This window comes from Notechis scutatus, chromosome 1 (genome assembly GCF_049901735.1).
Source record: "Notechis scutatus isolate UNSWTSFEM ecotype Mainland chromosome 1, rNotScu1.2, whole genome shotgun sequence".
Lineage (NCBI taxonomy): Eukaryota > Metazoa > Chordata > Lepidosauria > Squamata > Elapidae > Notechis > Notechis scutatus.
The window spans coordinates 210,632,809-210,658,068 of NC_142009.1; the positions used below are offsets into that span (position 1 = coordinate 210,632,809).

At 39.4% G+C, this 25,260-nt stretch overlaps 1 protein-coding gene across 8 annotated transcripts in view; it reads right to left on the reverse strand.

The window, feature by feature from the left end:
• MGAT5 (alpha-1,6-mannosylglycoprotein 6-beta-N-acetylglucosaminyltransferase) overlaps positions 1-25,260 on the reverse strand; it is a 140,848-nt gene that overhangs the window by 104,722 nt on the left and 10,866 nt on the right. For 2 of the 8 annotated variants that reach the window (XM_087950126.1, XM_087950121.1), the window contains exon 2: positions 6,110-6,156. The exons of the other annotated variants lie outside the window; for them this stretch is intronic. The gene's annotated coding sequence lies outside the window, so the exon portion shown is untranslated. The remainder of the gene's footprint in view (positions 1-6,109; positions 6,157-25,260) is intronic. 8 annotated transcript variants of the gene reach the window in all.

Genomic DNA, 25,260 nt, shown 5'->3' on the forward strand with positions numbered 1-25,260 from the left:
GCTTAGGTTTGTGCTGAGATTTGGCTTTGACCTTCAAGGATGAGATCTGAGAGCTACTACCATGTGCCATTTCAATTGAAGGAATTACAGTATGCTTATCATTCAATGCAATACTGTGAAGGCGGTTGGCATGCCGAGGGGCCTGATCTAAGGACAGACCGGTTGTCCTGATGTTTTTATTCCCCTTTTTTCTCTCTTTTTTTTAAATACCTATCTATAATGAGTCATATCTCAGTAATATTTATTGATATTAAAATATACCGAATAAAATAATAATAATAATAATAATAATAATAATAATAATAATAATAATAATAATAATAATAATAATATCACTAATATATATTGCTATATGTATATGAATATCAATTAAATAGCACGAGGCTAAAATGTTGAAAACCAAACAGCCAAATTGAGTACGCCTAAAGGCCCAAATTGATAAAGGTAGAGGCCTTCAACAGCTTCCCTGCACAGGCAGACACAGGCCTAGGTGCTCGCTGTTGTGCCGCTGGGTTGATTGGGCTGTGAGGGTTAAGCCAACAATTTAAATGTAGGAATAGCCTCGAATGTAGAAAAAACAAGACGAGGGTATAATGATCCCAAGAGAAACCTCTGCTCAGGACAGAAAGTACCTCACACAGCACGAAATGAAATACAGTCAGCATGGCCATGAGGTCTTTGTAAGAAAAAATGGCCTCCGGCCGTTAACTTTTTTGGCGTGCTCCCCAGCAGCAAACTCCTGCCGTGTGAAGGAGTAGCCTCCGAGGGCTCTTCCTATAAGGCTAAACGGCGGGGAAGGGTGGAAGGCACTAAGCATTTGAATCTTCCACCCCCAGGCGGCGTTCAGAGGGGGGAAGGAAAGTGATATGACTCCGTTGTGAGCAAAGAGCTCACACCGCTGTTCAGATGAAAGAAACTCTGCGGCTATCTGTCAGAATGGCAGGGGTAGAAAGAGCAATTGTGGGGAGGGGGTGCGGAGCAGCGCCGAAGCCTCCCTCCGCTTCAGGGCACGAATCAGCGCTTCCCTGTAATGCGAGCGATTTCCGACTGCCTGATGTTAAAGAGCCAATGTCGAGAGATCGTAATACGATTAGAAGGCTAAAGAGTTCTAAAGACAAACTGATCAATTTTCAAACCTGCTAGTAAAGAAAGGAATTTTCCTGTTTCGGCCAAGGAAGAATCACAAGCACTGCCTATCCCTCACGAGGCTGAGCCAAAACTGGGGAACACTAGGGAGGAGTCTCGTGGAGGAGGAGGAGTGTTCCAGAAATTAAGTCCAGCCTAGACGTGCAAAGACTGAAGCACTTCCCACTACTGGATGCTCTGAACAGCTCATAGGTGAATTGACTACTTTGATTTAAAAAAAGAACATAAGTACTTTTGTTTCTACATGCTTCTGAACTTGATGTGGAAAAGAATAAAACTTTGATTTTGTGTTTTACAGTAGATTGATAGATCTTTACAGAAATAGCTTGTTCATATTATTATGAAAACACAAAAAAATATGATTTGATGTTAATGCCTGATTTTACTGCAACAGAGAGTCAGAAGTCAATATTTCTTTTTCTTTTCTTATCCTTCCTCACTTCTCTTCCCCTTTCTCCCGCACTGCTTTTCTATTTACTTTTGTATTTTGTATTTTACAATATTTTATAACTCAATAAAAATGTTAAACAGGAAAATAGCACTCAATATGCAAAGCAATATGCAAAGCTATCAGAAAAAAATACAACAAAAAAACCCCAAAGGTACCCACAACAGCCAAACATTTCATAGTGGAGATTTGGACACTTTCTACCCATACTTAGGTTGCTTCATTCAATTCCTTCCAGATACTATTGATCAGATCCTCTAATCTCATCTTGCCCTCCGTATACTACTTCTACTGTCTGCAGAGATGTTCTGAACAAATGTCAAATGTATTGATTCAACGAGCACTTAACAAGAAGTTTACATTTATTTTCAGCTCCTCTCAGGCCAAAGAACAGTCCATTAACAGAATATAACAGAGCCTCTGCTTCCTTAAGTGCAAAATTCTGCAACCTCATTTAACATTTATAGCCCGGTCCTGTTCATTTCTATGTATCCCCACTAGCAGAAGAGCGATTTCACCCTGCAGGTACATAGACCATTATAGAAAATATCCCTTTCTCAACAGCTTCCACTGGTGCAATATTAGAATTTATTATGAATACAGCACTAGCAAAACATGTAGCCTTGCACAAAGACCTAATGGTCTTCAATATTTTTTTTTAAAAGAGGAGAAGTCGTAATAGAACAGCATTACTCACAAATGTAAAAAAAAAACATCTTTTTATTCAATTTTTACTAAAACGCCTTCCAATGAAAAACAGATTTATAGGTGTTTGAAGAATTTTAAGAAATCTGCTTCTATATTTTTCAAAATAATAATCAGTAGTTAAATAAGCTACTGATGTCACCTTTTACAAATGGTCGACTTTATAACTTTCTCCCAATAAATATGAATATTAAGATTATTAATGATAACATGTCTCAGTAACTTACAGGAACTGGTTCTGTATCTAAGCATTAATGACTCATACAAAAAGATGAATGGATAACAAGTTTTGCACGAAATAGTAATTTCTGCTTTCAAGGCAAAGGTTAGTGGAAAGCCCAGCTCTCTTATCTTGACCAGACTGATGTCATAAAACAAAATAATCTTTAATCATCTATAAAGTTTATTTTACAGTGGCAAAAACCTGAAAGATAATTTATTCAGCAGACTCCAAATATATTCTTGTGTAAACATGCACATCTGCATAAACATATAACCCGGCATTTTTTGAAAAATAGCCCTACTATGAAAGGGAAGTGACAGAAGTCTAAATTCTCTCCTGAAAAAAACAAAAAACATTGTTGCATGTTTTTAAGAAGAAAACTTAACACTGTCCATCTCTGTATCTATTTTAATATAAGCAAAACTGCACCTTCTTTGATTAGGCATAGTTCACAAGTGGACTATACAGCTAATCAACTTGCAACAGTTCATTTAGTGATTGTTCAATGTTACAACGGCACTGAAAACTGTGACTTATGACCATTTTTCATACATATGACTGCTGTAGCATCCCCGTGGTCATGTAATTTACATTCAGATGCTTGACAACTGACTCATATTTATGACGGTTGCAGTGTCCTGGGCTCATGGGATCAACTTTCTGACAAGCAAAATCAATGGGGAAGCCTAATTCACTTAACAACCACGTTACTAATTTAACAACTGCAGTGATTCAGTTAACAAATGTGGCAGGAAAAGTTGTAAAATGGGGCAAAATTCACTTAACAAATTCCTTACTTAGCAACATAAATTCTGGGCTCAATTGTGGTCATAAGTTGAGAACTATCTGTATTCCAAATAAAGGACAAGGTCCTCACCACTCCCATCACCCTTTCTTTTATTGATTTTATTTCTGTTTGAGGAAATAAAGAGTATGATATACAAGAATGACAATGAAACGAACAACCTAAACTTTACTTCCATTTACTTCCTGCAACTGAAAATAAAACCTCTATTCCAATGATACAAAGTTTAATTCAAAGGTATGGTTGATTTCTGTCCACAAGATGTGGCACCTCCAGATTATACAATATTGTCTAAACAATATGTCCATTGCATTTTCCATTGTATTCAAAATATGCAATCCCCATCATTTTCAGGAAGAGACAGAAAAATCAACAGATTGTGTTATCTTGTAAAACAAAAATGGTTTTGTGACTACTGTTATTGTACAACCTTGAGAGTGTGCCTGATAAAGAGACTGCATAGAATGAATGCAAAGATTATGTTAACACTTACTTCTTAACAAGAAAAAAAAGGATGTGAAGTCCTTTTTAAAGTTAGCTGCTGCTGAAGATTTAAGGTTATCAAATATTATTGCAAATATTGACACAAAATCCAAATCCGTACTGTCTCTCCGTATAATATATTACGTGACATAATAATGTGGTACTTAAGGAGTTGAATACACCACCACGCTCATATAATGTGTCTGAAAAAAGTCCCCCAATCAGATTAAAAGAAAATAAAAACTAGAAAAAGAAAAAGGCACATTTTGAGGTTTCAATGATTTTTGTAAGGTTGGCCTTTATTTTACACAAATATGTGCAAGCCATCATATGAAATCCAACAGCTGACAAAGATACACTGGTCCTTACTTTCCTGTGCACAGTATCACATTTTTAAAAAAGAAACTTTATTAAAGTTTACAAATGCAAAGATAAAAGACTTAAGCAAACTAAGAAACATTTGAAAAGTAAAGAAAAAAGTGAAAAAAAAAGGAAAAGAGAAAATAGCAATAGCACTAGCACTTGGATTTATATATACTGCTTCACAGGACTTCCTCTCTAAGCGGTTTACAGAATCAGCATATTGCCCCCAACAATCTGGGTCTTCATTTTACCCACCTCGGAAGGATGGAAGTCTGAGCCAATCTTGAGCCCTGTCAGGATTGGAACTACTGGCAGTGAGCAGTGAATTAGCCGGCAGTACTGCACTCTAACCATTGCGTCATAAGAATAAGAAGGTAAGGTAAAGGTAAAGAAATAACTCTCCTCCTAGACAAGTATTGACCTTTAAAGTACTTCATGGCATAGTGCCTGCTGTTTTGAGGGACTATCTCTCCCCCATTTTACCTGCCTGCCTTACCACATCCAGTGGAGAATGCATGTTATAGATTCCGATTCTAAGGACCTACATTTGATTCCAAGGACCTACATTTGGTGGCAGGCCTTTTCTTCTGTAGCCATGGGCTCTGCTCTCAATGCCATTTTCAGTCCTCCCATTACTTCCCTGGGCATGAAGAAACCTGGGGTATGATATCATAACAATATTGTGTTCTTCATCCAGAAACAGGGTGGATAAAAATCTATGTTTTTTTTTTTAAATAGTATTTTTTAAATTTAAATTTGATTTTTTTTATTTAAATCTGATTTTTTTTTATTTTTATCAAATTTATTTTAATAAAATGCTTTTGGAGTAAAAATCTAAACATAGTTTTCTATTTAAAATACATTAATAATTTAGTTTATTCAGCATGAAATGGAGCTTAGTTATGTAGCACGACGCTGTATATTCTGCACTATTTACATTTTTGGTAAACTCATTCAATGAATCCAAGCTCTGTAAGCTAAATAGGAAACCTTGACTTTGTTTGCAAATAATAATATTAAAGATTCTAACTACCAGCAAGAATGAGTCATTACATTTAAAGACCACCTGTCGTTTCAGATCCATCATGGCAGCGTCTGTTAGTGGGCATCCACTCACCTGCTGCCCGCCACGTCCCTCACCTTGTTGTGTCACTGCCACATCACCAGACGTCCCATTAAAGTGAATGGGACTGTTGGTGAGTCAACTGGGTCAGAGGAGGAGCCACTGTGCGACAAGAGGTGACATTTGCTCTTTAAAAATTATTATTTAAATCAAGTTGATTTAAATCAAGCCTTTTTAGTAGCTTGATTTAAATCATGATTTAAATCGTGATTTAAATTGGCTTGATTTAAATCAAATCCACCCTGTCCAGAAAGGTGAAAAGACATCTCAGAAGAGAGTCCAGAAGAATGTCCAGAAGAAAGCAAAGAAACAATAGAGGGCCTGGAAAGAAAAAATTTTGAGGAATGATTGGTGGTGTTGGGCATGCTTAGCCAAAAAGACTGTTGGGAAGACGTAAATGCTTCAAGTATCCGAAGAACGGTCAGGTAGCAGATAGGGAAGAATTGTTCAGAGTTGTTCCAGAAGAAATGGCAAGCAACAATGGCTAAAAGTTACAAGGAGCAGATTTCATGTGGTTCAAAAGGTTTCATGTGGCGTAGCTGTTTGACAATAGAACAGAATATCTCAGGTGATGCTGGACTCTTTTTATTGGAGATATTTAAATAAAGGCTCACTGGCCAACTAAAAATAATGCTATAGTTGTGGTTACCTACAATAGATGGGATTGGATTAGATGATTTCTAAGGTTTCTTCCACCTATTGTATTTTGTAACTTCCTTGTCAGACTGACACATGAAATGTTTTACCTGTACAAAATTTGCAAAGAGTATTACTTCTGTCTGGAAATAAAGCTAATAATCCAACTATATATACCTGGAGCCATTAATTGGCCTGGATGATCAGTATGTCATATTCTCCATCTAAAAGCAAGTTAGAAAATAAGTAAAATTGCCTATTTTGCCACCATTCAAAAACAAGATTATCATTACTACAAAACCTTGCCAACCCACCACGTTCTTTAAATAACTTTCAAAATATGTGATGTTACTTTGTAAATGTATTTAAAATCTCAAAACTTTCCCTTTTAGACATCTACCTTTTGTGACTCTTCCCCTTAACGCAGATCAATACAAGTGAAATGATGTAATAGCTACAGTATATACTGTGAGATTTAAAAAAACAACTTTAATTCTGTATCACTGAGGTACAAAGAACAAAGCTTCTGTATCTATGTAGAGTTCTGAATTATTTTTAAAAAAAACATACAGATACCTTATCTTTCTAAAAAACATTATACGAATGCTAATCAAAGGGCTTGTTGTATTAATTTCTAATCAATAACAAAAATACCCCCTGAACAAGCATATGCATATCCTCTATAGCAAAAATTAATTTACACAAAATAAAACACTATAGAATTCAAAATCCTAATTAAATTCTTTTGATCCTGTAGTTATATTCCATTATGTCATTTTCAGTAGTGGTATTCTACCAGTTCAGCCTGGTTCTGCAGAGCAGAGACCAAACTGGTTCTGCTGCTGGGCCTGCCCGCCTACCTGGGCTCCCATACTCACCTTTATGCTGCTGAAGCGACTGGTAGAGTGCAGGCTTGCAGGAGGTGAGTTGGAACGCCTCTGCACCTGCACAAAGTGCCTGTTTGGCATATGCAAAGTATGTGCATGCGCGTAAAGTGCGCCCACCAAGCCACGCCCACTGAACCAGTGATAGAACTTTTTGAATCCCACCACTGGTCCTCTTACATTAACATAAAGCATATTATCTTTTTTTTCTTGGAAATAAATTCATTGGCATCCGTGATATTATTTTCATTAAAAATGTATATAATTTCAACTTAGAGACTTGATACAATTCCTATTTAGTTTCAACTTACAACAGTTCATTTAATGATCATTCAAAGTTACAATATCACTGGAAAAAGTGACTTATGACCATTTTTTACACTTACGACTGTTGTAGCATCCCCTTGGTCATGTGATCAGAATTCAGACCATTGGCAACTGACTCATATTTATGACCGTTGCAGTGTCCTGAGATCATGTGATGATCTCTTACGATCTTCTGACAACCAAAGTCAATGGGAAAGCCAGATTCACTTAACGATGGTGCTACTAACTTAACTGCAGTGTTTCACTTAACAACTGTGGCAAGAAAGGTTGTAAAATCAAGCAAAAGTCTCTTAATGAATGTCTCACTTAGCAACAGGAATTTTGAGCTCAATTGTGATTGTATGTCAAGGACTACCAATATTTACCTCATTAAAAAAATCCAAGGATGCTGATAAATATGATTTATTTCTGAAAAAGATCTGAGTTCATCCCATTGAAAATGAAAATCATTTAAAGTAAGCAATGCTATGTGGGTGTTTGTATACATATACACAGACATTCAGATACAATTTTTGTACAATCACGTGGAGCAGGTATGAGATATCAATCGCAATTCTATTCATCAGCACACAGGAATGTACCATAGTTTGCCCTGACAGTTTTGATTGGGGTGTGGTTTCTTCCTTGAGTTGATCAAGGAATTCCCTAACTCATTATCTGGTTTTCTTTCCTGCTTCTCTGGGTGTTATTGCTAGGAAGAATGTATTCTGGGTTGTTTGTTTCCTTGACTTTTGGTGCTGTAAAATGGTGCCAATGCTATAAAACCTCGTTATATAAATGAGATTTATCTTTGTGTTTCTGCTGTTGGCTGACTTGTCAGAATGCTCCATTTTCTAGGAATTTCCTAGCATTTGGAGATTTGTCTTGTTCTAAAATATCAAGTTTCTCAGTTGAAATTGTGGTTGAATAAATGGGCGTTGGTATAATTACCTGAGAATGCCCTTTCTATCTACGCTGCAAGAGAGTCCAGGATGGTATGACTCCTCCCTCTGATGTCATAGAGCTGAGTCTGCCACTATATAAAAAGCCAGCCCCTAGCTGGTTCTCCAGCTGTTAGGCAGAGATGCATGACAGACATAAGGTGCCTCTGGAAGATAAATCACAACAATTAATTTACCCCTCCCCCACCAGGACCAGGCACCTAAGGGTGGGGGCTGGATTCTCTTGCAGAGTAGATAAAAAGGGTGTTCTCAGGTAATTATACCAACACCCATTCTCATCCATGTTGCAACGAGAGTTCAGGATGGGACATACCAAAGCCTGCATGTCCACCGGAGGGTCATTGTCTGGTCCATTCACTCCCGACTGTGGGACCCTTCGTCCAAACGCTGCCTCAGCGGAGGCAAAGGAATCCAGGTGATAGTGCTGTATAAACGGAGGAGACGCCCAGGTAGCCGCCCGGCAGATCTCTTCAAGCGATGCCTGGGTATTCCAGGTGGCGGAAGTAGTTACACTTCTAGTGGAGTGGGCCGTAATGTTCTTGGGAACCGGCAGAGACAAAGTCTGGTAGGCCTTGGAGATACACGTTCTAATCCATCTACCAATGGTAGTTGAGGAAGCCTTGCTCCCCAAGGATGAAGGTTGGAGAGACGAACATGGCTTCGGATTTCCTAAAGGTTGCAGTATGTTTGATGTAGATATGAAGAGTTCACCTTATATCCAACACATGTCACTTGTGCTCCAAGGCATGGAGTGGCTTGGGGCAGAAATCTGGCAACACAATGTCTTGTGCCCGATTGAAACCAAGAATTCACTTTTGGGACAAACGTAGGGTCTAGCCTTATAATCACCCTGTTCTAATGGAAAATACACAGGTCCTGTCTAACTGAGAGTGCCGCTAGCTCCAACACTCTCCTGGCCGAAGTAATGGCCACTAGAAAAACCACCTTAAATTGAAGAGACACAGATCTAAGAGGTTCAAATGGGCTTCCTGTAAGGGCCTGCAACACTTTAGGGAGGTCCCATGTGGGACACACCTATGAACCACCAGGGGGGCAGAGATTAGAACCCCCCTTCAAAAACCTGTGAAAGGGTCCATGGGGGGGTTCGGGCGGCTGGAGCAAGAGGACAGCGCCCATCTGTACAGGGGACAAGACTGTCACCCAAAGCTCTGGGGCGGGAAGCAAAGCGATGCCTCTGTGGGAGGGCAGGTTCTCGTCAGCAGCGGGGTCTGTCCCGCCGCTGCTGCCGCTGTTGTTGGAGACGGTGTCGGCAAAAGAGGTGCCAGCACCGGCGGGAACCATGGAAGCTACAGAGGCGGCTCCCCTGCCCGAGAAGCAGCTGAAATGCTGCCGGTGGAGGAATGCGCTTGAACCATTCCTCCACCTACTGGAAGGGCCACTTCTCCGCTACCGCTATGCCACGATGTTCAGCATGGACTCCGGCCTCTGCGTTTTGCCCAATGGCAGCAGTCCAAACACAGCATCCACACCAACGCCGTCCGGCCGCTGACCCGGCCTGCAGCCAGCATCATACCCAGGTCTGCAGCAAAGGCACTTGGCGGGGGTAGGGAGCCCTCCGCCATGACGTTCTCCCCCACCCTTCCCCCCCATTTCGCATGTTTTAAAATAGGGTTAAATTTGGGGGGAGGGGCTTAATTTTACCTTATGCCTAGAAAACATGCTGGGACTTCCTATTGGCGGGGGCCATATTGTTGGAGAAACATGGTATTATATTCCTATGTTTCTGATCACCCTGTTAATTCTCATTATGAGCATTTGCTGTAGCAAGATAAAGAACTTTTAAACTTGAGTAAACATTATGCCTGGTTATTTCTATGGATTATGGCTGTGTAAAAGAACTTTACCCTAAAAACAGGCACTTTCCCCCACCCAAAATTTAATACAACATACAAAAACAAACCAAAGAGTAGGAGTGTTGTAACACACAACTGGCTACCTTGAGAGTTGCTACCCAGGAAAGGAACTTCTTCCTTTCACTCTGATGTCATGGGTAGCTCAATATGATAAAGATTTTGTAATCCTATCTAATCCCTTCCAATTTAGTATAAAGAGACCTTAACTAACCTTTGACAGTCTTTCATTTTTTCAATCTGAAAGAGGAATTTAAGAACAGGAAAGAAAAGAAGCTGGATTTGGCATTTATAATCCATGTATAAGAACAGATTTTGGTTGGCATAAAGTGGTATTTTCTATTGAGTACTCTCAACAGAATTTTCGCTTAAAATAGCAACATAAATTACATTACAAAGAAAATAACCAATGGAAACAGGAGGAATTTACATACTGCAGAGAAAGATATACTGGTATAAAAATAAATCTTCATTTCAGTAATTCAAGATAGTGGTTTAGAAATACAAGCACACAGACAATATATGTATTATATCTTTTTACACACATCTCACTTTAATTGCAAGCATACAATACAGTTAACTGATCTTCCGTTATTTTTACAGAGTTTTGTATTATTATTTAACATTACACAAACTTTTGTTCTTTTGATCCACTTACTGTAAGGAATGATAATTTCATTCATTTTGAAGTACTGAAGAGTAGTACTGAAGTACAGAAGCAGTTCAGATATAAGACAGGTAGGTCTCAAATTATAATTCATTCAAAGACTGTTTGAAGTTACAACTGCCCTGAATGAAGGAACTTATGACCAGTCTTCAAAATTCTGGCTACTGCAGCACCCCACAAAGTCAATGGGGAAGCCAGCAGGGAAGGTCATAAATCACACGAGCTAAGTCTCCCCCTTCCCCAGCTGCTGGCCTTTCTTCACTCACATGCACCACACCTGCCTTCTCATCTTTGCTTGCATGCATACTGCACCCTCCATTCTGGTCTACTTGCACTCAGGTATGTATGTATGCACCCAGTGCTCCATTTCCCTGACCTTTCAACAGTTCCATTTATCCATCCATTCACCCACCCTCCAGCATCGTCCTTCCTGGGCTGCCCTATGCTCACACATTTGCATGCATGCATCCCATGCCCTATTTTCTTGTATCTCTCTCCCCCCTCCCCCCCCCTTGTCTTTCCCCAGCCTTCCTGACTTTGTGCCACATCACAGCACCCCACTCCCCCAACTTAACTGAGTCTGTTTTTGGCCTCTAAGGACCCCCCAGCACCTCCACTGTCCTTACCTGGGGACTTCCTTTGTTTTCCACTTAATGGCCCACATGCTATAATAACCACGATTGACTAGATTGTTGTCACTAAGGGATACAATCACATGATGGTGCTTTACAACTGCATCACTTAGCGACAGTATCCAGGCAGTCCTGGTTGTCATCAGTTGGAATTGGGTATGTCTAATTTAATGAAAAGAAGGACTAGGATAACATGATAGCAGTGTTCCAGTATCTCAGGGGCTGCCACAAAGAAGAGTCAACTTATTCTCCAAAGTAGTGGTCGCCAACCAGTGGGCTGGGAACCACTGGTGGTCCGGGAGAAAATTTTGGTGGTCCGCAGAAAAATGTCACCCCCAAAGCAATTAATCCAGGCTGTGCAGGAACACAAGGCTGTGCTGCCCACATGGCCACAAGGTTTGCGTCACTTGCAGTGCGAACCATACAAGGTAGTGAGCAGAGGAGGGGAAAGGGTAGAAGGGGTAACCTGCCCCACTCGCCCCACACACCTGGCCTGGCCACCGGGCTGCTTCTTTCTGTTTCTTTCTTCTTCTGCTTTTGGCTGCACGCAAGGAAAGCAGCAAAAGTCTTTCTTTCTCCCCCCCCCAAACTCCATCAGAAATGAGTCTTTGGGACCCTGCAAGGCCTCCTGCTACAAGAGGCTGCACCGGCGCGACAAGTCTCACAAAGACTCATTTCTGGTGGAGTTTGGGGGAAAGAAAAAAGACTCCTGCTGCTTCTGCTGCTTTCCTTGCATAGAGCCAAAAGTCTCTCTCTCACACTCTCCCCCCCTCAGAATGGAGCTGGAGAAGGTATCCTGCAATCCCAAATAAAGAATGATTGATTGGTAGGAAAACAGGGTGGGGAATTTTCCTGCATACTTTTTTGGGGCTTTTCCCAGGGTCTCTGGTCCGTGGGATTTAAAATTATGAGTTTGGTGGTCCCTGAGGTCCAAAAGGTTGGCGACTCCTGCTCCAAAGCATCTGAAGGCAGGACAAGAAGCAATGGGTAGAAACTACTCAAGGAGAGAAATAACCTAAAACTAAGGAGAAATTTCCTGACAGAACAATTAATCAGTGGAACAACTTGCCTCCAGAAGTTCTGAATGCTCCAACACTGGAAGTTTTTAAGAAGAGATTGGACAACCATTTGTCTGAAATGGTATAGGGTTTCCTGCCTGAGCAGGGGGTTGGACTAGAAAACCTCCAAGGTCCCTTCTAACTGTTATTCTGTTCTGTTCTGCTGTATTCTATCATTATGAATGAATCATTAAGTGGTCACATGATACTGCACTTTATAACTTCATTACTTAGCAGTTGGAATCCCAGTCTCAAATGCAGTTATAATTCAAGGACCATCTGTACAAGATCAATTTTTCCTTTTTTCTTCCTGGTATGTTAGCTTTGTTCTCAGAAGACAAGCCATGCTTGAATCCTATGATTAAATGAGATTTGTGATGAATGATGGTTAAGTCTGTATTTTAGGCTCTAAAATGTTTGTTTCTTATATGAAGTTAAAATCCTCATAAAAAAATTAATACAGATTATGGTATTTCCACCAACATTAAGAGTCATAATAGGTTTTTTTTTAATGTAACAAAATTTTCTAAACCCATAAAGTAATACTTTTAAAATAAACTTACAATACTTTCAACTTACTCCATCTATACACCAGATTCTTTGTTTTTCAATTTAGCTAAAATAACATGTCACATTTTACATATATTTATTCTTGTAAGTATTTACTAGGGATCAGATATCTTATTCCGTTTCACTTACATTCGTAAAAGCTTAGTTACCTTAAATTATACATAATCTCTCTTTCTTATAATCACACTGCTGTACAAAGAAACAGAAACATTATTTAAAAAGCTTTCTTTAAGACGTAAGTGGGTAGGTGTGACCATAACTGATTTGTTAATTTAGTAGGTATAGCTCATAGGGAAAAATAAAGAAGTCTATACCATCAAAATGAGTCACAGAATAAAAACTTTTACCCCCATGGAGAAAGAACATCAAAAGGAAAGTTGAACTATACAAAACTGCTGACTTCAGGATATTTCTTCTTTAAAAACAAGACCAAGATGGAAATATGCATTCCCCCCTACCTCCACCAAATTGTTTCTGGGTAAACAGAAATTATTTCAGAAACCGCCTGGAGTTAAACATACATTTCAATGTATTCTCCTCCGATAGTGCTTTTACGTAATTTTGGAATCTGAAATTTATCTTGCCAGCTGTAATATTTCAACTGTGAAGTACACATATAAAATTTCACTTCCCCTCCCCCAAACCATCCCACGGTTTGAAATTGCCTTTGCATCCCTGATATATTAGAACAAGAAAAACAATAGCAGCAGCCCAGAAGCAGCTGCCAACTCAATACAAAAATATTGTAAACAAATAGATAGCAAGAAAAAGACCTCCATGACACAAAATGGTTGTTGCCCGATTTACCAAAACAGCATTACAGCACATTACAGTATACAGCAAGACACGCACACCCATTTTTAATATTCCCTGTAGTGTCTGTTCCCTTGGTAAGCATCAAGACATCTTATTTTGGTTGCACAGTTTGCTTCTTACATAATACAGACGTGTTGCCCAACTGCACATTCAAGTCATCCCTCTCTTGCAAAACCAGTATGTGACACTGATGGGTTTTCAAAAGAAAAACTTGGGACTGCTGCTTCATTTCTCAAAGGGCTGCTAACCTTCTAATGGGGTGGGGGCACAGATCTGTAGTGTTCCTTTATAAAAAGCAATTCCAGATAGTTTGGAGGAAAGAGATAAAAACCAGAGTCCTCTGTTAAAGGATATTATAGGCCTTGATAATTAATACAAGGATAAGTAATTTAAGTTGCTGGACATCGCCTTTAACACCCTGCATGTTTGAATATTTGCGGGGTGACCTTTATTGCAAAGTCAAGTACAGTAGGCTCTTTCCATGCCCAATAGCTAAAAACCTATCACTTGACAGTGAGTGACAAGATGGCTTTTATGACAGTCTTTCCTTTGTAGTAACATTCTGGCACAAAAAGCCCCTTTCCCTTTGTCATTAGGAAACTCTTTAAGGAATTAGTGGTTGAAAGTATGGTTGGCTTCCTGGTTATCTATTCCCAGTTCTAGACATACCATTTATATGGATTTTGGTTTCTGATACAATCTGAGTTACAGAGGAAGGAATTGTATGACACTTAAGAGTAGTCTGTGATTGGAGTGGCTGAAAAACTCTATGAGATACCTATACCACCACCCATGTTTTCCTTACATTAATGCCTGCCAACTGGAATTGTAGCTGCAGTTTGTGGTGGAGTCTAGAATCCCAACAAGAATTAGGGGATAAACACTGGTACAGGAAAAAATATTCTTTCCCCTGGTAGTCCCTTAATCACAATTAAGCTTGGAGTTTTTGTTGTAATTGTTGTTTAAATATTCTGTATATTCATAGACATATACATTTGCTAATGTACTATAACATCAACCCAGTTTACTGTGTTTCTGTGTTTGAAACTCTTCTAGGTAAGGTTTTCTCTGTTACTTACATTTCAAAGACCAGATCCTGCTGCAGAAAATTAATAGCTGGGCAGTAAAATAGTTTAGAAACAGGAAATTACTTACAATAACTCAACATAGGCAACAAATGGCATCATGTACATTGCAAAATAATTGGACAATGATTTAACAATGTCATGGAATGATTAGTAATAAGTCCCACATATTTGTAACTATTGTTGGTGATCAGATGTTCAATGGAATTTAAATATCAGAAGAATTGGGAATTTATGCTTCTCAGCTAATGCGTAAGGATGTTGGGAAAAAAAATTATGAATCAGAATATTTTGAAATTATGGATTGAGAATCTTGTTTTAGCATTGGTTTTATAAATTTATTATTAATCTTCTATAATGCAGATTTTCGTATACTGTACTGCAAATAAAGAAATGCATTCATTGCATGTCTTAATTTTATTAAATCAACTTAGCAGTCCTACATATTTACTAATTTTAGAGAACTTTTTTTTTTCTGTTTAGGTACATCATAAAATTACAGAAAGGGCTGGTGCCTTTCAGAACCAAATAAAAACATTTTAAACTAACCATTTCCTGCACTTCCTTCTGGGTGAGGAATGATCTCATCTGACAGCCACATGGTGACATGACAATGTAAGAAGGCATTGCTTATGTGACATGTAATTTACTTTTCAATCTCTATGCAACTTTTGATACCATCTCCATGGTATTCCAAGTTAGGGGTTGGAAATACATCTCTTGAAGTTCTACTCCTTCCTGGACAAAAGGCTTCAGATTGTAGTTCAGGTAATTATCATTCTACTTTACAACTTTTTAATTACAGGATTTCACAACTTTAAGTGTATCCCCCATGTTTTCTATCTTCTGTATAAAGTTGCTAGAAGTGATTTTCAGAGATTATGAGACTGAATACCACCTATAGGTAGATGACCACTCAAGTCTACTCCTTTCCATATTGATCAAATACATCTTTGGCTGACTTCTGGTTGATCCTGAATTATGGCAGGAGAAGCTATAAAACTTGAAACTGAAATCAGACAAATTAGTAGTTGGAGAAATTTGATTGGGGCAGAGAAGTCCTAACCTCTTTATGACTTCCAACTACACCTCTTCTTGGTTAGGTCTAATCAGGCTATTATTGTGCATGTAAGGGCTATCTACTGATTAAATAACTGTAAAGCAGGTTATCCTTGAAAGAAATTTAGAAGTTGCACTGGGTCCAGAATGTGTCATCCAGACTTCTGTTGAATGTTTCTCAATGACAGCATATAACATGTGTTCTGTCAATACTATAATAGCTTCCCCTTTTGTTCTTGTTCAAATTCAAGGTGCTTGATACATAAATCCTTTAATGCTTTGAATCCCGCCAAGCCATAAAGAGGCTCACCTGAAAATGACTAGAAAGGTCAGCTTTCTTAGTAGCATCACTGTATTTATGGATTTCCCTCTCCTTAGAAGTTCAGACTATTCCATTCTTAGTTTGTTTAAGAAGCTAAAAAACATTTTTATATCCAAGCTTCCTTCCATAACCACACAATATATTACTTAATATATTACTTAAAATTACTGCTCAAATATTTTAAGATTGGAGCTATGAATATTCACCAGTCATGGATCATAATAATTTTTAAAGATTATAAAATGTTATCAAACGATTATCAAATTTTTATTATTATTTTAGATCTATACTGTGAACTATTGTGAGCTGGTAAATGAGACAGAACAAACGAATGCTCTGGCTGTTTCTGAAGCAGTGACAAAAATATGCTGTAAAGCATAAGTCTGTTTCTATGAAGTAAAAAAAATTAATCTATAGATGGGTTTACAGTCACTGAAAAATGCAATGAAGTTTTGGTCACTAAGTATACTCTATGAATTGTGATTTTCAAACTGTGGTTTATGATGCATTTTAATAATTGTGCTTTATGTAATAAGTCTCAACTGAACACGTCATGATTTGGCAAAGGTACAAATCCAAGCATTATGTATCATAATAGTATGAAATGTCAGTCTTATCTTTAAAGCATCTCTTTCTGAACAACTAAATCTTCATCTTAGATTTATCAGAATAAAAGGCGTGGTTATCTCAGGGTTTGTACTCCAAGATTAGATATTTTACCACCCTACAAGATTTTGGCAATGACTGCAACACATTTGGCTTACTGGGTAGCCTTTTCTTTTGTGGAGAAAACTAAGCCAAAACTCTGGATGACACAAAATTCTGTTACTGGTTTTACACAACATATATCTCAAATTTAAGTAAACTTGACTTTCCCCCCACAATTTTCTCTCTTTTTTTTGAGAAATGAAATCTCATGTTCTTTTAATTCTGAATCTCACACAAGTTTATAAGTATAATTTATCTTCTACAATTATACTATTCTTCCCCACTATGCTTGTAAAAAAAAGAAAAGAAAAATAGTATATTTATGCAGAGTTCTAAATAAGTGAGTGCAGTGTATATTAAAGTTCATGTTAATTAAGCATAATGCAATAGTACCAATTTAATGTCAAGTTCTTAATTGTGATGGCCACATACTAGAGAGTTCATTTCTTCTAACTGAAGAGATCTGAGAGCACATAATGACAGAGAGAACTGCAGGGTACATGTAATCAGCAGTTTCCACAGGTCTTTAAAGCAACCTTTTAACTATCTTCCACATTGGCAGCTCTGCATTTGTTGTATCTCTGCAAGGTTTCTGAAGCAGCCAAGTTTATTGTGATCCAGTTATCACTGCAAAGTCAGCAGTGATGTTCCTTCATTGTAATTGTTTTAACTCAGTGTTATAAAATACTTCAATGTTCAGCGAACAAAGCATCAGTAAAGTACTTTAAGTCATATTAAGATGATCGCTGCAGCCCACAAGGCATCTACACAGATTGCATACTTTTTTACAGATTTTGTGGGTAATTCCCCAACAAAATAAATTCTCCTGCCAACTTGTACAGTAGTTATTCCCACATGGCTATTCTGTGTGCTAGTGCTTGCCATCTGGAAAGAACTTATGGGTGTCTCCTATAACAACTTTTAGCTTTCTACTGAAAACTAATATTTTTACTTAGGTTTTACCTGTGTGAATGATTTTTAGTCCCCTGTGTGTCTTTTTAGTCCCCCTACCCCAATTTTAAATAAAAAGTTTACTATTTCTGCATTGTTTTAATTTAGTGTACCCACACATGCATATATTTATAACAATAAATATGAGCTGTATTTGCATAGAATGGGTGTTGGTGTACCTGAATGCCATTTCTCCTTGTAGGTGAGACAGGTCAAGAATGGGTTGCTCTTGTCCTAACTGCTTGGACTGAGTCTGTCTAAAAGGCTGATTAGCCTAGCTCTGCCCACTCTGGGTGGCTCCTCCCAGCTTTTGGCGAATGCATCACGACAGGACTACCTCTGAAAAAGACAAATAGAGACCGTTATCGGGTCCCACTCCCACCTGCCCCATTACAGACCAGTTCCATCAGGGTGGGGCTGACCTGTCTCGCTTACAAGGAGAAATGGCGTTCAGGTACACCAACACCAATTCTCCCTTGTAAGGCTACGACAGGCCAGCAATGGTACATAGCAAAGCTGGATTGTCCTCGGGAGGGTCCAAGACTACTCCCGGCCTCCATGCTCCATGACAACTCTCTGCAGAACCCTTCTGCCAAACGCCGCATCTACTAAAGCAAAGATGTCCGGATGGTAATGGTGAATGAAAGGAGATGGAGATGTCCATGTGTCTGCCTTGCAGACCTCTTCAATGGACGCCTGCGTTGTCCAGGCCGCAGTTGTCGCAGCACTGCGAGTGGAAAGAGCCGTAATGCCTCTGGGTACCAGGAGGGAACGACTCGAGTATGCTTTGGATATGCACGACTTAAGCAACCTGCTGATCGTGGGTGGAGTTACTTCTCCCCCCCCTCAACATAGCAGGTTGGAAGGAACAGAAAAAGGGATTCTGTTTTGCGGAATTCCGAAGTTCCTTTTGAGATAGATTTATAGCACCCTATGCACATTTAAGGTGTGCCAAGCTTTCTCCATGTCATATACAGGATTTTGGACAGAAATCTGGAAGAACCAGCTCTTGAGATGTGTGGAACAAGGTGTTGACTTTGGGGATAAATGCTGGATCCATCCTCAAAACTATCCAGAGGGTGAAAAATACATAGGTCTGGCTGAACTGAGAGAGACAACGCGACCAATCCCGACACTCTTCTGGCCAAAGTGATAGCCATCAAGAAGGCTACCTTCAAAGTAAAAGGGTGCAGACTGGCCAATCTTAGAAGTTCAAATGGAACCTAGGTCAGGGACTGCAACACTTTACATAGATCCCAGGTACGATACCTGTGCGCAATAGGTGGGCGCAGACTGCTCGCCCCTCTGAGGAACATACGGACCGCAGGATGATGTGCTAATGACTCCAATTTGCCACATGTCCTCACCGAAGGAATGGCCACTACCTGACGATGAAGGGTGTTGGGAAAAAGACCCTTATCCAGCTCAGCCTGTAAAAAAAAAGTTCAAAAAGTTTTGCTACAGAGGCCTCCAAAGGTTGGATGTGTGATTTGGAGCACCAACGGGAGAAGGCTTGCCAGGTAGCATCATAGATGTACATGGTAGAAAGTCTCCTGGAGGCCTGAATGGTTCTGCCCACTTTATCAGAGAGATGGGCGCATTTTAACCTTCAGAAAAAAACCTAAGAGATGGGATCACCTCCTTTCTCACCATCAGTTCGTCGAAGAGAACATTTGACTCCGTAGGAGGCTGAGCAGCGGCCTCCTCTTCATCCGCATCCTTCAGATTGGCTGAGTTCCTGCTTTGAATAGCAAAGGAGTGAATAATGTATGCTTGAAACCACCTGTGAACTCTTGAGATTTCAGGGGAAAAGCCCTCATCCTCAGACATATCAGATTCTATCTTGTCTGGTTTGCCAATCAAAGAATGCACAGCAGCAACAGATGGAGCATAGGTCGATATAGGAAACACATGTTCCTGAATCAAGGAACCCCTATCTGATAGCGGCTCTTGATCCCAGGAAGGTTGCACCGAAACCTCAGAAGCCGCTGAAGAATGCCAGGCAAACCTGTGGATACCTTCAGAGATACCCTTCCTGATAGCCCTATCAATCAGGACTGTACATTAACCAGGTCATCTGGGTCAGAAGGCTTGGCAGGTCTAAGACCAGTAACAGTGGGCATAAAAGAGGCTTCCACTCCAGGCCTACTGCATTCACGCTCTTGCCAAGAAACTGCACTGAAACCTCCAAGAGGGACACCAAATGACTTCCCTCATCTGAGGGATGAGGAGAGGCCTCCCTTCATCAGGGAACCACGTTTGGGCTATGGTTCTGGAGGAAGGTCCATGTTCCTGAAGGTCAACTGTGAGGCGAAGCAGGAGATTTTTTTTCCCTGAAGATCTTGCCCCAGAGGCCTTTTGCACCTTGCAACATGCTTCTTTATGGACCTCTGGCGCCTGGAAGCATCTTTCTCCTCCGCCTTAGAGGTCTTCTTAGCTGGCTGCTTTCCTTTGCTGCTTGAAGCAGATGGAACTGCCCTGTGGGATCCTGCTGCTCTGGAGACCCTGTTGCCTCTAGGGGCATCTGCCATCTTGAAATCAGAAGGCCTTCTGGACTAACAGTCCCGTGCAAGGAGGAGAACACACGAAGGGTTTTTTAAAATACAGGGGATATCTTCTTACTTATCCCTAACCTCCAAGAACCACTCTTCTTCAGCCCTATGCAACTTCAATAGGAGGTTTTAACACCTAATACTGGGACTCATATCCATTGGGGCCTAATAGGGCTATTGAATATAGACTAGGCCTGGCCTGAAGCTTGGGAGCCCTGGTCTACCTCGGAGATAGGGATAGGTCCCCACCAGGATGAAATAAATTAAACAGCGCCTACCCTTCATTGTCTTCAGGCCTAGCAACGATGAGAGATTGTTAGCCTAGTGCTGGCCAGGTGCTGGAGTGGTGGAGGAGCAGGCCTAGCCTCTTCAAAATGGCCACCTCAGGCCTGGAAGACTTCCAAAATGGCCACCAGCGGCCATGAGGTGGTTCAAAATGGGCACCTGTGGCCACGAGGCTTCCTGCTTCACCAACGAACCCCGATGGAGGTTCTCCGGCCTTTGGCTGCTCCCTGGGGATCAGTGGCAGCTGAAACCCTAACCTCTCGAATAGCGGCTCTTCTCTTCACCGCAGAGGCTCGTAATTAGCCCCGCAGCTCCTAAAGTGCTAGGATACAGCGGCTTCCCCTTCACCGCGGAGGCCTGAAAACGGCCCCACAGCCCTCGCTGGCTGCTCTGGGGGACAGGACAGCTCTCAGCTGTAGCACAGCTCCAATAACCAGCTGAGAGTTGAAGCTGCATTATATTGAGCTTCAAGGCTTTTTTTGTTGATTTTTTTCAATTTGAGAAGATTTTCAAAATAGAAGCCTGCCTTTTGAATTTGAAGGCAGGAGAGGCATTGAATTGCAACCGTCCTGGCTGAGGACTGAGTCGAAAGCTGAGAGGAGCCACCCAGAGTGGGCAGAGCTAGGTGAATCAACCTTTTAGACAGGCTCAATCCAAGCAGCTAGGAGAAGAGCAATCCATTCCTGACCTGTCGTAGCCTTACAAGGGAAAAAAGTGTGTTGAGATATATTAAATACATGGATACATACAATTCTGGAAAGCTTCAATTAGGAATTAGAATTCTGAATACACTTTTGGAAATTAATAAAAATAAAATTGGTATCGGCTGTGTTCCAGGAGAGAGAGGTTGACTTAGGTGTGTCAAATTAACAGAAATTATGCCTTAGCTATGTGAAACCTGCTATGGGTTAAGTCACTGAAAATGTTGAAATAGCCCAGGCACTTTCATTTAATCAATATATACAGCTGCACTTCATTTACTAATATGCTCCTCAACCACTTTCTATGCCTGCCTTCTTTTCATGTATGTGTAGGCTACTTGTACTCAGAAATTCTAGTGATTATATTTAGATGTTCTGTGCTTCCATTTATATTTTGGAAATCTTTTTCTAGCATTCAAAGCTGGAATGGATCCTGAAAACTTTGGTTTTAATCTTAAATTAAATTTATAGAAGAGTTAGAATCACTTTCCCCTAATAGATACTTTGCACCCCATCCAAAAGAACTTTTAAAGCCCAGTTAGGGACGCACACAGAAAAATATATATATTTCCATTAATTTCTGTATATTAACTTATACAGTATTAAGATCTGAGGTTCTACTTTCTAACAGGAATGAGGAATGTGTTTATGCTCGGCAATCTTCTCCAGAAAAAGTAATTAAAATTCAGCCAAAGTGCCAGCATTGTTAATGTTTTTAATATTTCATTAAAATAAAGATCACATTTGGTATTCAAGTTGACAAAGATCCATGCTTACTATCTTTTATTTCATTGGCAAGTGCAAGTAAAGTATAACTCTCAGAACACCTGGTATGCCCCCAAGCACTCTCCTGTTAACACTTATGATCTAAGAAGAATGTAACATGATTAACTAGTTCTTCCAATGTTGTTTTAAAGCCAGTAGCTCTCAACAATAAGTCTTTCAAAAACAATGGGTTAGAATTTGAGAGAACCAAATAACATTTTTTATAATTACCAAACTATCTCATGCTATTTGTGGAGAAGAATTAGATGCTGGGGGAAAAAACAAGACTGTTTGATAACTATAATTCAGTATAACTGAAAGCTCTAGGACTTTTCAGAAATGACTACAGAAACAGAAAAGAAAGAAAAAAGTTGTTTTTCCACAAAGTGGAAAATACTATTATGGATATATTCTAGTTTTTCTTCCACACCTAAGTAACTATCCCTTTTCTGGTCAGGAAAAAAATCCTAGGTCAAATCGATGTAGATATCTACAGCATGTTTACTTGATTATTTACAGTTAATTAATTTGGAACACCTTTCCTTGGAGTTCCCAGCCTTCTGGAAAGTCTTGAAGAGATGGCTTTCCCCCACCTGTGTTTGGGGTATAGAAAAGTTGGAAAGTACCGGAGGTTTCTGTAATGGTTTTATATACAGTATTTATTGTTTTTATTACTATGTGCAAGGCCCATTGTGTTTAAAATGGGCAGCTATTTGTCTTTTCACTAAATAAAGCTGATAATTTCTGCACATTTATTGGGCTCTAATTTCTGAAACAGATTCTACACCCATCTCCTCTCAAAACAGAACCACATAAATAGTTTTATTTAAAGCATGTGTATACTTTGCTGTTCTCACCATTCAAATGTTGTTTTATTTAAGGCAGAAGTGGATAAAGTAGCAGAGAACACCACCTGGCAGAATACAATTAAATAACCTCACTTTATTAAATCAACTTCCTCCTTGTTAGTTTATATTCAAAGCAAATATAAAATGTCTTGGGCATAATAACCATAGTGATATTGTTAAAAATTCCTGAGGGACACGAACTGCAACCACAGCCTCAACAGAACAACAGAATACTGAGATGGAAAACTGCTCTAGCCACTTTCTCTACTCAATCAGAAAACCCCTCTTTGAGCAAAAATATATAATAACTGTTTAACAATTATAAAGTTGTTAAGATGTGCTATTCATAACAGAAGCAACGTGTCTTCTCAAACATATTTTAAGTGATCCATTTAATTATAATTTTCTTCAACCTTCTTTGAAGAACAAGACAAACTTTCTTGTTAATTCTGATTTAAATGATTAAGAGACAGCAGTCTTAGTATTTTGTGTTTTGTTTCCTTTCATCATGCACCAAACAAAAAGTAAATGAACCACTCAAATATTTTTCAAAAATGAGACCGGACTAGAAATCAGGACACCATGACATGAAATCCAAATGGGCATGAAACTAGTAGAGAAACAAGGCAAGGATATCAATTCACTCCCTTATTAACATTCATCACTGCATTAGAAATATTGGCAGAAAAATTACAAGGTGATAAAGAAGCAACAGGTTTTAAAATTCATAGAGAGAGCTTGAGAGATGGAGGAACCTAAAGGTTTCTTGGTTAACATCTTTTTCAATAATCCAACATAAATGTACTACCCAAGGGAGACTATTTCAAATGACACCAATCAGAATTTCAGAGAGAATTTTACATGAATGACAAGAAACTGTCAGTACAGGTAGTCCTTGGTTAACAAAAACTCATTCAGCAACCATCTGAAATTGTGATGGTGTTAAATGAGTGGTACTTAAAACTGGCCCCTCAAAGTTTCAACTATCATAGAACCCCTGCAGACACCTGACTGCAATTCAGACGCTTGGCAATCAGCTTGCAGTTAAAAGGATTGCAGTGTCCTGGATTCATATTATCACCATTTGCAACCTTCTCTGCTATCTTCCCATGAGCAAAGTCAATGGGTAAGCCTGCAGGGAAGGTTGCAAGTTGCCCTGAGCCCCACTACTACAGGGATCTCATATTTTGTAGGAGATGCCAGCCTGACCTATCCTTTATTTGCATTCCATAGTGCATGCGCACCCACCTGGCCATGCTCACATGTCAACACTCTCCTGTCTGTGTAGCAACACCTCTCCCCTGCCCAGATGCTGCTCAGATGTCTCTATACCATTCACACCATCTGTTGTGAGCTGCCTGGGACTTGTGACTTCCTACCGGCTTCCCCACTGATTTTGCTTGTTGGAAAACAGCAGGATGCAACAAATCACAGTCATGTGAGGTTGTTGCTTAACAACCAGCAATTCTTGCTTAACAATGACTGCCAGATCGCCATTGCTAAGCAGTGTAATCAAATGACATCACACTTTAGGAGCACTGTGGTTAACAATGAAAATTCCGGTCCCAATCATCTTTGTTAAGCAAGGTCTACCTGCAAATTCATATGGAGCAGAAGAAGAGTCAAACAAAACTTTGTACACAGAGAGAAGTAGCCTCGCCCTTCCAAACTTTATATAGTATCATAAAACAAGCCGCCTATCACAATAACAAGTAGATGAAGTTTCCAAATAGCAGAATGACAATTTTTGAAGCTGGCTTAGCCAATGCACTTCATAGGTACTTATGTTAAGAGAGTTACACAGGAGGAAAAAAAAAACTTAAGAGGACATATTACACAACTTTTTGTAAAAGTATGGAATTCTGCAAAGGGAATAGTAAGCCTATCAATTTACCTTCAGCTTCTCCTTCAAATGTTTTTCATGTCAAAGATAATTATAGCAAGAAAAAATATAATTACATATGCAGGTATAATTTACTTAGATTCTACAAATACACTAAAAACACTACTTACTGAAGGTTCAAATATTCCATGGCTGATGTATTTACAAGCAGCCACAAGGATAAAATCAAATCTTGAGGAAGGAGAGTATACCGAAAGAACAGCTCATTGTCATTTGATTCTCCTGCCAATGAACACGCCTAAACAAATTTGTAAACGTTCCATGGTAGACTCATATGCATATTGAGACAACTGTTTTGCCATTCCTAAATGCTGTTTCAGTTTTTGATTTCTTAAGGGAATCCTCCAAGACAAAACACCCACCTGGAATTTAGATGCCAAAAC